We start from the raw sequence: 14198 nt of genomic DNA on the forward strand, positions 1-14198 counted from the left end.
TTCCGGCTTCGTTCACAATCACAGCGGGACCGGCGGAGTCCAGACCTGGCCGGCCGGCCAGCCAGCCAATCAGGATGTAGTGGAATGTCACAGGTTGACTCCGAGCCAATGGGCACAGGATCCGCGAGCCCAGTCCCCTAGCGGCGAACACAGGCCACGCGCCAGGTTGGGCGGCAGTTGAGTGAGCGGCTCAGGTTACGCGTACGCGCTGCCCTGTCTTGTTCCCCCTGGTGCCCGCGCGCCGCGTCGGGTCTGTTCCCTGGCGCGGGGTTCGGCTGCTCGCGCGTCCCCCTCGGCAGCCGTGGGCGGCGGTTACTGCCCGGGCGACCCCGCGGAAGGCGGAACTTCCCCAGCGCGACTGGGCTGGGCCTGAAGGGCTGCCCGGTTACGTGCCGGGCTCCGGCGGGGCCGCTCGCCCCAGAGTCCGGGCGGGCACGGAGGAGAAACCTGCCTGGGCGCGTGTCCGCTCGCTGGGGAGCTCCGCTCGCCGCCCGCCTGGCCAGACGCACGACCGGGCGCTGGGGACTAGCTGGCGGCTGCCTCGCTGCTGCTAGGGCGCGGGGGAAGGCGAGGCGCGGAGGCAGGGGCGTTATAAGGCGCGGGCCACTCGCGGTGCCGTGGGAGCGGCCGGCGCGTGGGAGTAACCGGCGCCTGCTGATCTCACCCTCCCGGCAGCCAAAAGACTGGAGGGGAGAAGCCGAGTCCCTCCTCGGCGGCCCGCCAGCGCCGCAGTCCAGGCCTTGCCGTCCCCAGAGCCGTGGGGTGCAGCTCCGCTCTGCTGGTGGGCTGGTCCCTGCGCTGGAGGCTGGCTGCGGTGTCGCTCAGGTCCCAGTTCCACATTTGCCTTTGTAAGCTGCGGGTTGGACTGTGTTCAGTTTAGGATGACCTGATGTCCCGATTTCATAGGGACAGACCCGGTATTTGGGGCTTTTTCCTATATAGGCTCCTATTACCCCCCCACTCCCTGTCCCGATTTTTCACACTTGCTATCTGGTCACCCTAGTTCAATTCAAGCTGAAGTTGTGCTTTCGCCAGTTTAGATCCACATCTCCCTGAGACAGAACCAACTCAGCAAAGCCTGACTTCAATATTGTGATGTCTGCACAGCCTGTGTGGGGCATCTCAAGTGGGCTTGGAAGAGTTCCCCCTCCCCTCCGAGCCCTAATCATGTTGTTTTTAAAACGTGTCTGTAATTTATTTTCTAGAATTTATTCTGATTGTTAGCTGATTATAACGAACACAGGTTGACCTAGCCACATCCATTGTGTTTTCTTTAGTTGTCTGTGCTGAGGAGAGGTTCCTTTTAATATTTTTGGGAGGGTGGGATGGTGGGGGGCAGGGGGAGATATTTGAGTGTATAGGGTGAGGGTTTTTGAGAAATGGCTTATAAATAATGTAACAGTTCAGGGCACCTGCACCTGTATTCTCCCTGATCTTTCGAGGGCACCCAGTCTAGGCTCCTGGACCCTCAACCATCTCCTCACCTAGGCAGAGACCGGCATCTCTCTCCCTCCTGACTAGGTTTTTTCCCCAGGCTGCACAATGCCCTGCCTACACTATGATATCACCAGCAAGCCAGACTGCCTGAACAAGTCAGCATCTGTGCTTTGCTTTCTCTTCAAAAGCTATTAATGTAATTGTTAGCAGTTACGAGTTACCACACATTTCTGCTAAGAAAGCACATTTTTCTTAAGGTGAAAGCATTACAGAGAAAACAACAAAAAATCTACCATCATGCTAATAAGCTTAGCAGAGATCACCTGCCCATTTCCAACAAAGGCTGTGGTAGAGGAGTTAGTCCTTCAAACCACCTTGGAGTTTTTCTGTGCTTACAAATTCGTAACAGCCTCAGCTCAGAATAAGCATACTGACAGCAGATCAGCCTGTTTCTTTATAAAGCTTTTGGGCCTTTGATCTTAAGATTCTGGGAACAGGTAATTAGTAGACAATGGTCCCTTCCTCAGGGCATAGCTTCAAAAGTCTGGGGTTTGTGCATAACTGGCAAAAGATATTTGCACTAACCTTCCCATGGCTACTTCCCAGGAACTCCACATGCAATGTCCCAAATTACCATTCTTGTCTGCCACGTTTAATACAGTCTGTTGATCGTTAAAGTGCACAATAATACATAATATTTGCATTTAATACAATGGACTGCAAAGATACTTGAATTTAATTCAATAATGTTTTTCAAGTATATTGCAGGAAATTGCCGTATCTGTCACGTTCTCCTCCTCCCCCCCCCCCCCCCCCCCCAAAGACTTGAGTGTAACTAGTGTGCTTGAGCAGCATCCTGGTGAAACCTTGACTTATTTCCTGGATAGATTTATTTCCTGGGATGGTGTTTCTGACATGACCTTTATAATTTCACATTTCAGCTATTCAGATAAACATTCTGCTGGCAAGACAGGCTATATCCTTCAAAAAAATCTATAGAGTCATTTGATGTTTGACAAACATCCTGCATGATTTCTCTCCTTAGAACCTCTGAGCTATTACATGCCCTTCTTAACCTTGTTCCCCCAAAATCTTTGGGTGTGAATTTGAGACCTGATCCTCAGATTCCCACATCCCATGCAGCTTTTAGGGAGTGTGTGTGGTGTCCCTTTGTTCCTCAAGGGGTTAGTTGCCCCAGAAGTAGCAATTCTTTGGACCAAAGGGAGTAAGGAACAGCTTCCTCCATATGAAATGACTTTCAACCTTGCACTGCTTCTAATAACAGGGGGATTGGGCAAGACAGGTTTTTCAGACCTCCCCTACAGCCAAATTCATTTAACCCAACTCCCCAGAGGTTGGGGCCCAGGTACTCCAGTGACCTTACCTCAGCTTCTCTTGGGGGGAGGGAAGGAGTATTGATCTCTTACCTCACTGGTCTTTTGATCCCCACGTGTAGAGTCAAGGTGAGCAGAATTTATTCTCCCATCCAGCTTAGTTCTTTTACATTTTCACAGACCATCAGGCAGTTGGAGGCTGTGGGAAGAACTCCCTACTCCAGGGGTCTCAAAGTCCTGGCCCCCGGGCCATCTGCAGACTGAGAACCTCCCCAGTGCAGCCCACGGAAACTTTTTAAAAAGTTCTTTCATCCGGCCCTCATGGCTGCTGGCTGAGGGGGGAGGGGAGCGGGCAGGAGAGACCCATGCAGCCACCCTGCTGGCTCTGTCTGCTGCAGGCGCCGCCCCCTGCAGCTCCCATTGTCTGGGGGAGAGGGATAGAGATACCATCACTAGTTGCCGGGCAGAGTCAGCCATGGAGGCAGCATCACTAATTACCAGGCAGAGTCAGCCAGGGCGGCATGAGTGACATTATTGGCCCGCTGGGAGGATTTGAGGACTGGCACTGGCCCTAAGGTAAATTGAGTTTGAGACCCTTGCCCTACTCCTTCCTGCTGGTAGTTACCTTTGTCGTCTCTGAAGTGGCTAATATAAGAGCATAACGGCCATACTGGGTCAGACCAATGGTCCATCTAGCCCAGTATCCTGTCACTGACAGTGGCAAGTACTAAAGTTTCAGGGGGAGGGTACAGGACAGATGGAGTGATCCACCTGTTTTCCCCTTCTGGCTTCTGGTAGTCAGGTTTAGGGTTGCCCCAAGCACAAAGTTAATAGCCATTGATGGACCTATCTTCCATGAATTTATCCAGTGCTATTTTGAACCCAGTTATACTTTTGGCCAACACATCTCATGGCAAAGAGTTCCACAGGTTAATTGTGCATTGTGTGGAAAAATAAATCCTCTTGTTTGTATTAAAACTGCTGCCTGTTAATTTCATAGGGTGACCCCTCTTTTTTGTATTGTGGGAAAGGGAAATAACACTTTTCCCACAACAGTCATTATTTTATAGACCTCTATTGTATCACCCTTTAATCATCTCTTTTCTAAGCTGAACAACCTTAAGCTTTTTAGTCTCTTCTTGTATGGAAGCCGTTCCATACCATTGATCATCTTTGTTGCCCTTCTCTGAACCTTTTCCAGTTCCACTGTATCCTTTTTGAGATGGGGTGACTAGAACTACACTCAGTATTCAGGATGTGGATGCACCATAGCTTTATATAGTGGCAGTATATTTTCTTATTATTTTCTATCCCTTTCCTGATAGTTCCTAACATTATTAGTCTTTTTGAGCACTACTGTGCATTGACCTGAAGTTTTCAAAGAACTATCCACATGAGAAGGGCAAACACAGTGTGGCACCCTGGCACCCCGATATTCACCATTGTCATGTAATTAGGATATGTTTTGTACAAAGTATGCCTTGTGAGGTATCATTCTCAATGTCTTGATCTGCTAGACAGTAATATCTTGTTGGATTGTATGTGCTGTAGTCGAATGTGAAGTTACGCAGTTTGGCTCTGTATGTGTTACTGAAATATGTTGTGAGACTGAAAACACCCGCAAGCAGCCTTTCAGGTACAACAGTAAAAAGGCAAATCAGTGTTAATGGCTTATTGAGGAAATAAGCACAAGGATTACCCCAGGAGCTGTGTACAATAGAAACCTCTCAGAGATAGCACTACAAAATGGGAACTGTTTGACCCAGGGCACAGCAAATCAGCTTTCCAGCAAGTGGGAAGAAGATATAAAGGGGGGGAAATGACATCATGATGGTACCTCACTCTTCCTACAACAATACACCTGGAAACACCTGAAGGGCAAGGACCGAACTGTGGGAAGTAATGGTCACATGCTAGAGGGATTTTTAGCCTGTGTATGAAAATGTGGGGAAGCCAAGGCAACTTGTGCCTTAAGAATCTGCCAGCCTGTTTATCACTCAGGGTGAGAATTTGCTAATTTACATCCTACCTATCTAGTGTGTTAAGCTCAGTTTGCGGTTATGTTTATTTACTAAGGTAATCTGCTTTGATCTGTTTGCTATCACTTATATTCACTTAAAATCTATCTTTTGTAGTTAATAAACTTGTTTTTGTTTTCTCTAAAACCAGTGTGTGGAAATTATAACTTCGGGCAAAAAGCTGTTGCGTATCTCTCTCCACATTGAGGGAGGGGGTGAATTTCAGTGAGTTTATGCTGTATAGTTCTCTGTGCAGCACAAGATGATACAATTTTGGGTTTACATTCCAGAGTGGATGTGCACTCGAGTGCTGAGCAATTCCTTAGCTGAGCTTTCCCATGCAGAGCTGATCTCAGCATCTCTGTGAAACTGCAGCTGGGTGCGTCCTACCTGTATGTGTGCTGGAAGGAGGCTTGAGAGCCGGTCACAGCAGCACAGCGTAAAGGGAACCCAATAAGGTGGGTCAGGCGGGCTCAGTGGCACCCCAGTTTCAAGTGGCACCCCAGGGGGAACCTATCACAGGATACCTAAATTAACCAGGTCATGCCTTGAGCTCTTGGTAGGGTATAGGCAGCGTGTCCTAGATTTTTGTGGGTAATATTGAGCTCAAGCAACAGGGAGGTTAATGGTAATACTAGGTTGATTCTCTGCTGTGAGAAAGGGGAGGGCTCTGCAGAGACGATTTAAGAGCTTGGTGTTGGAGATGTTATGTTTCAGTTGATGGCTGGACATCCACAAGACGGCAACAGGGATAGGTCACAGTTTGAGTCTGGAGGGTGAGAGAACAGAGATGGGCGATTAAGGGATCAGATGTGTTAATGTAACATTGAAGTCACCAAGGATGTGTATTGGAGACTGTCAGGAAAGGAAGAGAGCAAGCCAGGAGTCAAAAAATCAGAGAAAAGTGAACATTGAAGGCATAGACAGCACCCTCACCATACTTCTTTTGGATAAGATTCAGGATGGGGGTGTTAGGAGCAGGGGCGGCTCTAGCTTTTTTGCCGCCCCAAGCACGGCAGGCAGGCTGCCTTCGGCGGCATGCCTGCGGGAGGTCCGCCGGTCCCGCGGCTTCGGCATACCCGCTGCCGAATTGCCGCTGAATCCGCGGGACCGGCGGACCTCCTGCAGGCAAGCTGCCAAAGGCTGCCTGACTGCCACCCTCACAGGGACCGGCAGGGTGCCCCCCCCCCGCAGCTTGGAGCTCTGGTGCCTGGAGCCGCCGCTGGTTAGGAGGACTTTATAAGAGAAAAGGACTGCTGCAACAGCACTGGATGGAAGATCTAGAGGTGGTAAAATATGAGAGAGTTCACAATTGGCTGTAGCACCATGGAGCAGTTTTGCTACTGCCATGGAGTCTAAGGGGAGAATTCCTCCCTCCACCTAAAACCCCTCAGGATCTTCTCTTGCAAACCTAGCTTGTTGGTTTTGGTGTAGGACAAGATTTCCCCCTTAAAAAGTGAAAAGATTTAATAAAATTGCATAAGTGTAAAAAGAATCAAGGACATCATGTGGAGCTGCCTCAAAATGCTCAGTCCAAGGAGTTCAAATAGATCAAGGGAGGATCTATTTTGGTGATTGTCATCACTTTAATATTAATGTGAAGGTGCAGCATTGCATCAGCTTGTAGTGATGGAACACAGCAAGGGGGAAAATAGGGAGAGAAAAGAAATGTTTCCCACAGGAGTTCTTTTACCCATAGAGGGCCATAGCCAGCCAGCCAGCCAGCCAATCAAATGCTACATGTATGCACATGCAGAGTGGGTTGAGTTGGTATGGGGCACATCACTGGTCTCCCCACCTATTTGTTTCAGGATGGAAACTGTGTAGTGATGTTAAATAAAATATGGGGAGGTGCTCTTCCCAGAAATTTCTGAAATTCCCAATACAGCATCCTGGATTTTAGAAGATTTAAATACATTTAATCAATAGACATTTTTGGACACTACCTTTGGAGCTGGAGAGAGTGCATCTTTCGTCTATCCTCTCCTGGTAAAGGAAGGGAGACAATAGGGGGAGGTGGTAATCTCCTTGTGCCCCTTGGAGTGCAGAAGGGGCCTACAACTGGGAGAGATTTTTCTTCAGAAGAAAGGAGAATAAATAGAGATTCCCCAGCTGGGAATCTTCTTTCCTCTCAATTAGGTGCTGTTGCAGAAATTGCTTGTAGTGATGGGCTGCCTCAAGGTAGAAAAATGGGGACAAAAATGTTTCCATGTAGTAGTTCCCAATCCAGGAACCAATTCCTCCTGATACTTTCACTTCAAAAACAGACTCCAATGAGAAACTGCAGAACTAGAATTAATTTGCAAACTGGACACCATTAAATTAGGCTTGACTAAAGACTGGGAGTGGATGAGTCATTACACAAACTAAAAACTATTTCCCCATGTTAATTTTCCCCCTACTGTTACTCACACCTTCTTGTCAACAGTTTGAAATGGGCCATCCTGATTATCACTACAAAAGTTTTTTTTCTCCTGCTGATAATGGCCCACCTTAATCAATTAGTCTCATTAGAGTTGGTATGGCGACACCCATTTTTTCATGTTCTCTGTATATATATCTTCCTACTGTATTTTCCACTGCATGCATCTGATGAAGTGGGCTTTAGCCCATGAAAGCTTATGCTCAAATATATTTGTTAGTCTCTAAGGTGCCACAAGTACTCCTCGTTCTTTTTTTTCTTTCTAGATGCCTTTGCATATGAAAGTGTATGGGCTTAAATGCTGAGCGGCATAATTTAATAAAAATGCAGAGAGATTCTTAGTGCTATGTCAGAGAGTTCAGAATATTTAAGATAAACAAAATTACCAAGCAGTATACAAGATGCCCCAAAATGTTTACAAATCTTCCCTGGGTACTACCATTTTCATAATTACAAAGGAGACATCCCGTTGACATGTACCAAGTCAAGATCAAACACTGAGGGCAGCAGAAGCAGAATTTTTCAGGTAAGTTCTATGGGTGAAATCCTGGCCCCACTGAAGCGAATGAGGCCTTGCCATTGACTTCAACAGAACCAAGATTTCACCCATTTTCTGTTTGGTTTTATATAGATGCAAATATTAAGATAGCACATCTCACCACATGAAATACACCATTTCTCTAAAAAGAGCTGTTCATGTTTCTTGTTGTTCCCTTTGCCTCAGCTTGTAGTTCTGGTCATTTTTCTTGTACATAGATTATACACACAATTTCTTCCAGCTTCATTATTGCAGCAAGCTTTCTTATGAAATTTCCATATTTTGACTCAACTTGGGTACACTTTGGATAAGCTATGTGTCTGATTTGTAACTCCCATAATAGCCGATAGCTCTACCCCATTTATTACATTTCTCTCTTCAAATATTTTGTTTTACAATACTCACTATGCCCATATGTTAAGAGTATTCACTGTTTCTTGAAATACAAAAAGTAGACAATTTTTGCATTTCATACTACAATAAGAACATGGCCATTTCACTTGTTTATACAAGCAAGCACCATTTAGGAAAAAGTACAAGATGCTAAAATCTCACAATTATTACATGCAGTAAATGAATTCACAAAACAATAATTTAAAATAAAAGTTGTAAAAAAAGTGATACTCCTTTATGGATTTGGCACTTTTACCATGTGTAACAGTGCAGCACTCTGACTAGCGCAGTTATCTATAGTACCTCATACAATACTGAGCACTGTGTGTAAACTGTTCATATCATTCAGTTTTACTTCTGGAAAAAAAGATATATCAGTTAAAAAAAAAATGGCTAGTCTATAAAGCCTAGAGCTCATTTACAGTAGCTAATAGAAAAAGCAGAACCATGTCTACTATAATCTTCAATTCAACATCAGGTAACCAAAATTATAGGTTTATGCTGAACACAATTTTATGTTCAAACACAGAGATAAGCAGCATAATCCCAAAACCTAACAGGATTCCAGCATTCTGTAACAGGAAATATCCCCAACGGCTACATCCATGATCACTAGCATCATTGTGCAGCATTTCAGGCACCTAAATAAATAAAAAATATAAATATATTAACATCTTCAAAATAAATGACTGATACTATTCTGACTTGTTCCATTAAGGGCCAGATTCTGTAACCCTCACTCATGTGGAGTAGTATCTTACTCCTGTCAGCTTCATTCATGTGGAATAGTATCTTACTCTTTGAGTAGTCCCACTGACTTCAGTGACACCACTTGTGGAGTAAATTCCTAGTCCTCATGAGTAAGGATATCAGAATCTGCCTCCAAACCACTCATCATAACTTGGAAAGTGGTGATGTAGCACAGGTCTAATCAGCACCATCTATTTTCAGGAATTATACCAAATGAAATTCATGTCTTCTAATTATATTATTGGTGCATAGATGATTTATTTACAAATTATAAATAAGAATATAATCTGATTTTCATAAGCAGTATAGTTCTAGAAACTGGAAACAAGAACAAGTTTGTGCGTTATTTTTATCCATTAGAATAATTTCCTGTGTTGTAGTACTGTATTGGTTTAATCCAGAGAAGTGCTGAAGATTTATTGCAAGTGTACAGCACGTCTCAGGATCATGCCAATAGTGTACAACCAGGCCATTGCACCATTATCCAATACACCAGCCACAGCATTTTTATCACTAATAAACTGGTATTAAAAATAATTGAAAGAACAGGCTGACATAGGGGGAATGTCTCACTGAAAATAAACATCTCTGCCTCCCCTCACTGTTAATTTTTTTTAAATGTTTTTGCCTCAATACTTACTACCAGAGACCATCATCCTTTAATGTTCCATTCCACCAAAATCTTCTATATAGAACAAATCCAGAACCTGAACAATTTTACTCAATAAAACAACAACATCCAGGTGCCTAAAAATTGTTTACAATGTGTTTATGTGCATTCCCAGAGAATTTTGCTTGATTAATCAGAAAAAAATTCTAGTAATATTCCGATTTGATATAAAATTTCAATTATTTGAATAGGAACTTCCAACACATTACACTACTCACAATATGATACTTAATGTATATTTACTTGTTTGTGTTCCATAATTGTGTTGAAAAGTTTCCTTAAGAACAAATTAAATGATATCATTCTTTAGGTTAAGAAATGCATAATACATGTATAATTTATATCCTACCTATCTAGTGTGTTAAGATTAGTTTGCGGTTTTGTTTATTTACTAAGGTAATCTGCTTTGATCTATATGCTATCACTTATATTCACTTAAAATCCATCTTTTGTAGTTAATAAACTTGTTTTTGTTTTGTTTAAAACCAGTGTGTGCAAATTATAACTTGTGGTAAAGAGTTGTTGAGTATCTCTCTCCACATTGAGGGAGGGGGTGAATTTTTTGAGCTTGCGCTGTACAGTTAGTTCCTTGTGCAGCACAAGACGGTCAGGGGTGCTGGAACAATTTTTATAGTGGGGGTGCTGAGAGCCATTGAACCAAAATGTAAACCCTGTATATAATGGAAACCACTTCAAGTCAGGGGATGCTGCAGTATCCCCTGCACAGCTAGTTCCAGCACGGTATAATTTTGAGTTTACACTCCAGAGGGGGGTATGTGCACTTAAGTACTGGGCAATTCCTTAGCTGAGCCTTCCCATGCAGAGCTGATCTCAGCATCTGTGTGTATAGCTGCAGCTGGGTGTGTACATGTGCTGGTAAAGTGCATTCTGAAGCCTGAGGGAGGGGTTGGCTGGCTTGCCTCAGCAATACAGTGTAAAGGAACCCAGGCTGGTGAGTCAGGCAGGCTCAGTGGTACCCCAGTTCCAAGCAGCACCCCAGCGCGGGGGGGGGGGGGGAGAGAGAACTCATCACACATAGTACCTATCTTTAAAAAGGGGAACAAGGAGGACCCAGGGAATTATAGAGCAGTCAGCCTAACTTCAATACCTAGAAAGATACTGGATCAAATTATTAAACAATCAGTTTGTAAACACCTGGAAGATGATAGGGTTATAAGAAATAGTCAGCATGGATTTGTCAAGAACAAATCATGGCAACCCAATTTAATTTATTTCTTTGATAGCATTACTGTCCTAATGGATGGGGGGGGGGAGGGGGAACAGTAGACATATTATACCTTGATTTTCAGTAAGGCTTTTGACACAGTTCCACATGGCATTCTCTTAAGCAAATTAGGGAAATGTGGTCTAGATGAAATTGCTATAACTTGCATGCACAACTGGTTAAAAGACCGTACTCAAAAAGTTGTTTTCAATGATTTTCTCTCTGACTGGGAGGGTTTCTCTAGTGGAGTTCCATAGGGGTCAGTCCTGGGTCCAGTACTATGTATTCATTATTTTCATTTATGACTTAGATAATGGAGTAAAGAGTGTGCTTATAAAATTTGCAGATGACATCAAGCTGGAGGGGTTGTAAGTACTTTGGAGGAAAGGCTTAAAATTAAAAATGACATTGACAAATTGGAAAATTGATCTGAATTCAGCAAGATGAAATTCAATAAAGAGAAGTAAAAAGTACTTCACTTAGGAAGGAAAAATCAAATGTACAACTACAAAATGGGGAATAACTGTCTCAACCTTTCCAGACTACTGTACCCCTTTCAGGAGTCTGATTTGTCTTGCATACCTCCAAGTTTCACCTCACTTAAAAACTACTTGCTTATAAAATCAGACATAAAAATATAAAAGTGTCATAGCACACTTACTGAAAAAATGCTTACTTTCTCATTTTTACCATATCAATATAAAATCAACTGGAATGTAAATATTATACTTACATTTCAGTATATAGCAGGGGTAGGCAACCTATGGCACGCGTGCCGAAGGCAGCACGCGAGCTGATTTTCAGTGGCACTCACACTGCCCGGGTTCTGGCCAGCGGTCCGGGGGACTCTGCATTTACATTTAATTTTAAATGAAGCTTCTTAAACATTTTTAAAACCTTATTTACTTTACATACAACAATAGTTTCATTATATATTATAGACTTATAGAAAGAGACCTTCTAAAAATGTTAAACTGTATTACTGGCACGCAAAACCTTAAATTAGAGTGAATAAATGAAGACTCAGCACACCACTTCTGAAAGGTTGCCGACCCCTGGTATATAGTATATAGAACAGTATGAACAAGTCGTATGAAATTTTAGTTTGTACTGACTTTGCTAGTGTTTTTTATATAATCTGTTGTGAAACTAGGCATGTATCTAGATGAGTTGATGTACCCCCTGAAAGAACTCTGTTTAGCCCCAGGGGCATGTGTACCCTGCTTGAGAACCACTGGTCTAGGTGGTAGTACTGTTGAAAAGGATCTAGGGGTTATAATGGACCACAAAGTGAATATGAGTCGCCAATGTGATGCAGCTGAAAAAAAGGCTCATACAATTCTGGGTGTATTAACAGGAGTATTGTACGTAAGACATGAGATAATTGTCCTGCTCTACTCGGCACTGGTGAGGCCCCAGCTGGAGTACTTGTGTCCAATTCTGGGCACCACAATTTAGACAAGTTGTGGACAAACGAAAGAGTCCAGAGGAGAGCGGCAAAAATGATAAAAGGTTTAGAAAAACCTGACCTCTGAGGAAAGGTTGAAAAAATTGGGCATGTTTAGTCTTGAGAAAAGAAAACTGAGGGGCGACCTGATAACAGTCTTCCAATATGTTAAGAGCTGTTATAAAGAGGATGGTGATCAATTGTTTTCCATGTTCACTGAAGGTAGGACAAGAAGTAATGGGCTTAATCTGCAACAAGGGAGATTTACATCAGATATTAGTAAAAACTTTCTAACTATAAGGGTAGTTAAGCTATGGAGTAAGGCTTCCAAGGGTGACTGTGGATTCCTCATCATTGGAAACTTCTAAAAATAAGCTGAACACCTGTAAAGGATGGTCTAGGTTTACTTTGTCCTGCCACAGCACAGGGGGCTGGATTTGACGACGTCTCAAAGTCTCTTCTAGACCTACATTTCTGTGATTCTTTGATTCCAAGATCTCTTTCTTGAATGGTATCAGCTAATTTAGAACCCATCATTTTATATGTGTAGTTGGGATTATTTTGTGTTGCATTTATCAGTGTTGAATTTCATCTGCCATTTTGTTGCCCAAACACCCTGTTTTGTGAGATACCCCTGTAACTCACAGTCAGCTTTGCAATTAACTATCTTGAATAATTTTGTATCATCTGCAAATTTTACCACCTCATTGTTTACTCTCTTTTCCAGATCATCAATGAATATGTTGAACAGCACAGGTAAAAGTACAGATCTTTGGGAGACCCCACTGTTTACCTCTCTCCATTATGAAAACTGACCACTTATTCCTACCCTATCTTTTTTAACCTGTTACTGGTCCATGAGAAGACCTTCCCTCTTATCCCATGACCACTTAGTTTCCTTAAGAGCCTTTGGTAAGGGATGTTGTCAAAGGTTTACACTATATCCTTATCCCTGTGGTTGTTAACATGATCAAAGAATTCTCAGATTGGTGAGGCATGACTTCCCTTTACAAAAGCCATGTTGATTCTTTCCCAACAAAGTGTAATAATCTATGTGTCTGATAATTCTGCTCTATACTATTGTTTCTATCAGTTTTCCTGGTACTGACAGCAGGCTTACCATGCCCATAATTGCAGGATCGCCTTTGGAGCTCTTTTTTAAAAATTGGCATTACATTAGCTACCTCCCAGTCATCTGGTACAGATGCTTGTTTCAGAGATAGGTTACATACATACTACAATTAGTAGTTCTTCAATTTCATATTTGAATTCCTTCAGAACTCTTGGGTGAATACCATGTGGTCCCGGGGAGTTTGTTCTCTTCTACGGATACATCAGTGTGGGACAGTACTGTTGGCCTTGTGGATAGACAGAACCCCACACTTCGCTTTCTTTCTCTCCACCCACCCATGGTAATACAATTAATATAGCCTCTGTTTCATTCCCTTAGAAGACACTTCCACAGCTGCTGGGCCAAGCCTGCTGCCTGGGATTGCAGGTGCAACAAGTGGCCAACAGTGGGCCAGAAGGAGGAGGACCATGCAGGAGCTTTAGGAGATAGGGGCAAGGAGGAGCAAAAAGCACCTTGCTTTCAAAATTGCCAAGGAGGAGAGGGACACAGTCCATGAGGAGAGACTGATGAAGAGAGGAGGAGCAGGACCGATTGCTCAGGGAAAGAATGCTGGGTATATTGGCCAGCAGGGTGGTTCATGCAGCTCACGTCACAGCAGCATGACCAGTGCATGTGCCAGCTGCAATGTCTGCAGGTGTGCAGGTACATGTAGACATGATAGTGGAATGGTGTTTCCTGGTCCTGGTTCACGATGGTTGAAGGATGGAATTTGTGGCAGGGCCAGTGAGTAAAATTACAGATGGGGTTTCTGTTCCAAACTATTGACAGTTGTGTGTCTGAGAGAACGATCCTATAACCCCTGTCCAAGAGACGTAGCCCTGTCTCCATGAGC

Source organism: Emys orbicularis, chromosome 2, assembly GCF_028017835.1.
Source record: "Emys orbicularis isolate rEmyOrb1 chromosome 2, rEmyOrb1.hap1, whole genome shotgun sequence".
Taxonomy (NCBI): Eukaryota; Metazoa; Chordata; order Testudines; family Emydidae; genus Emys; species Emys orbicularis.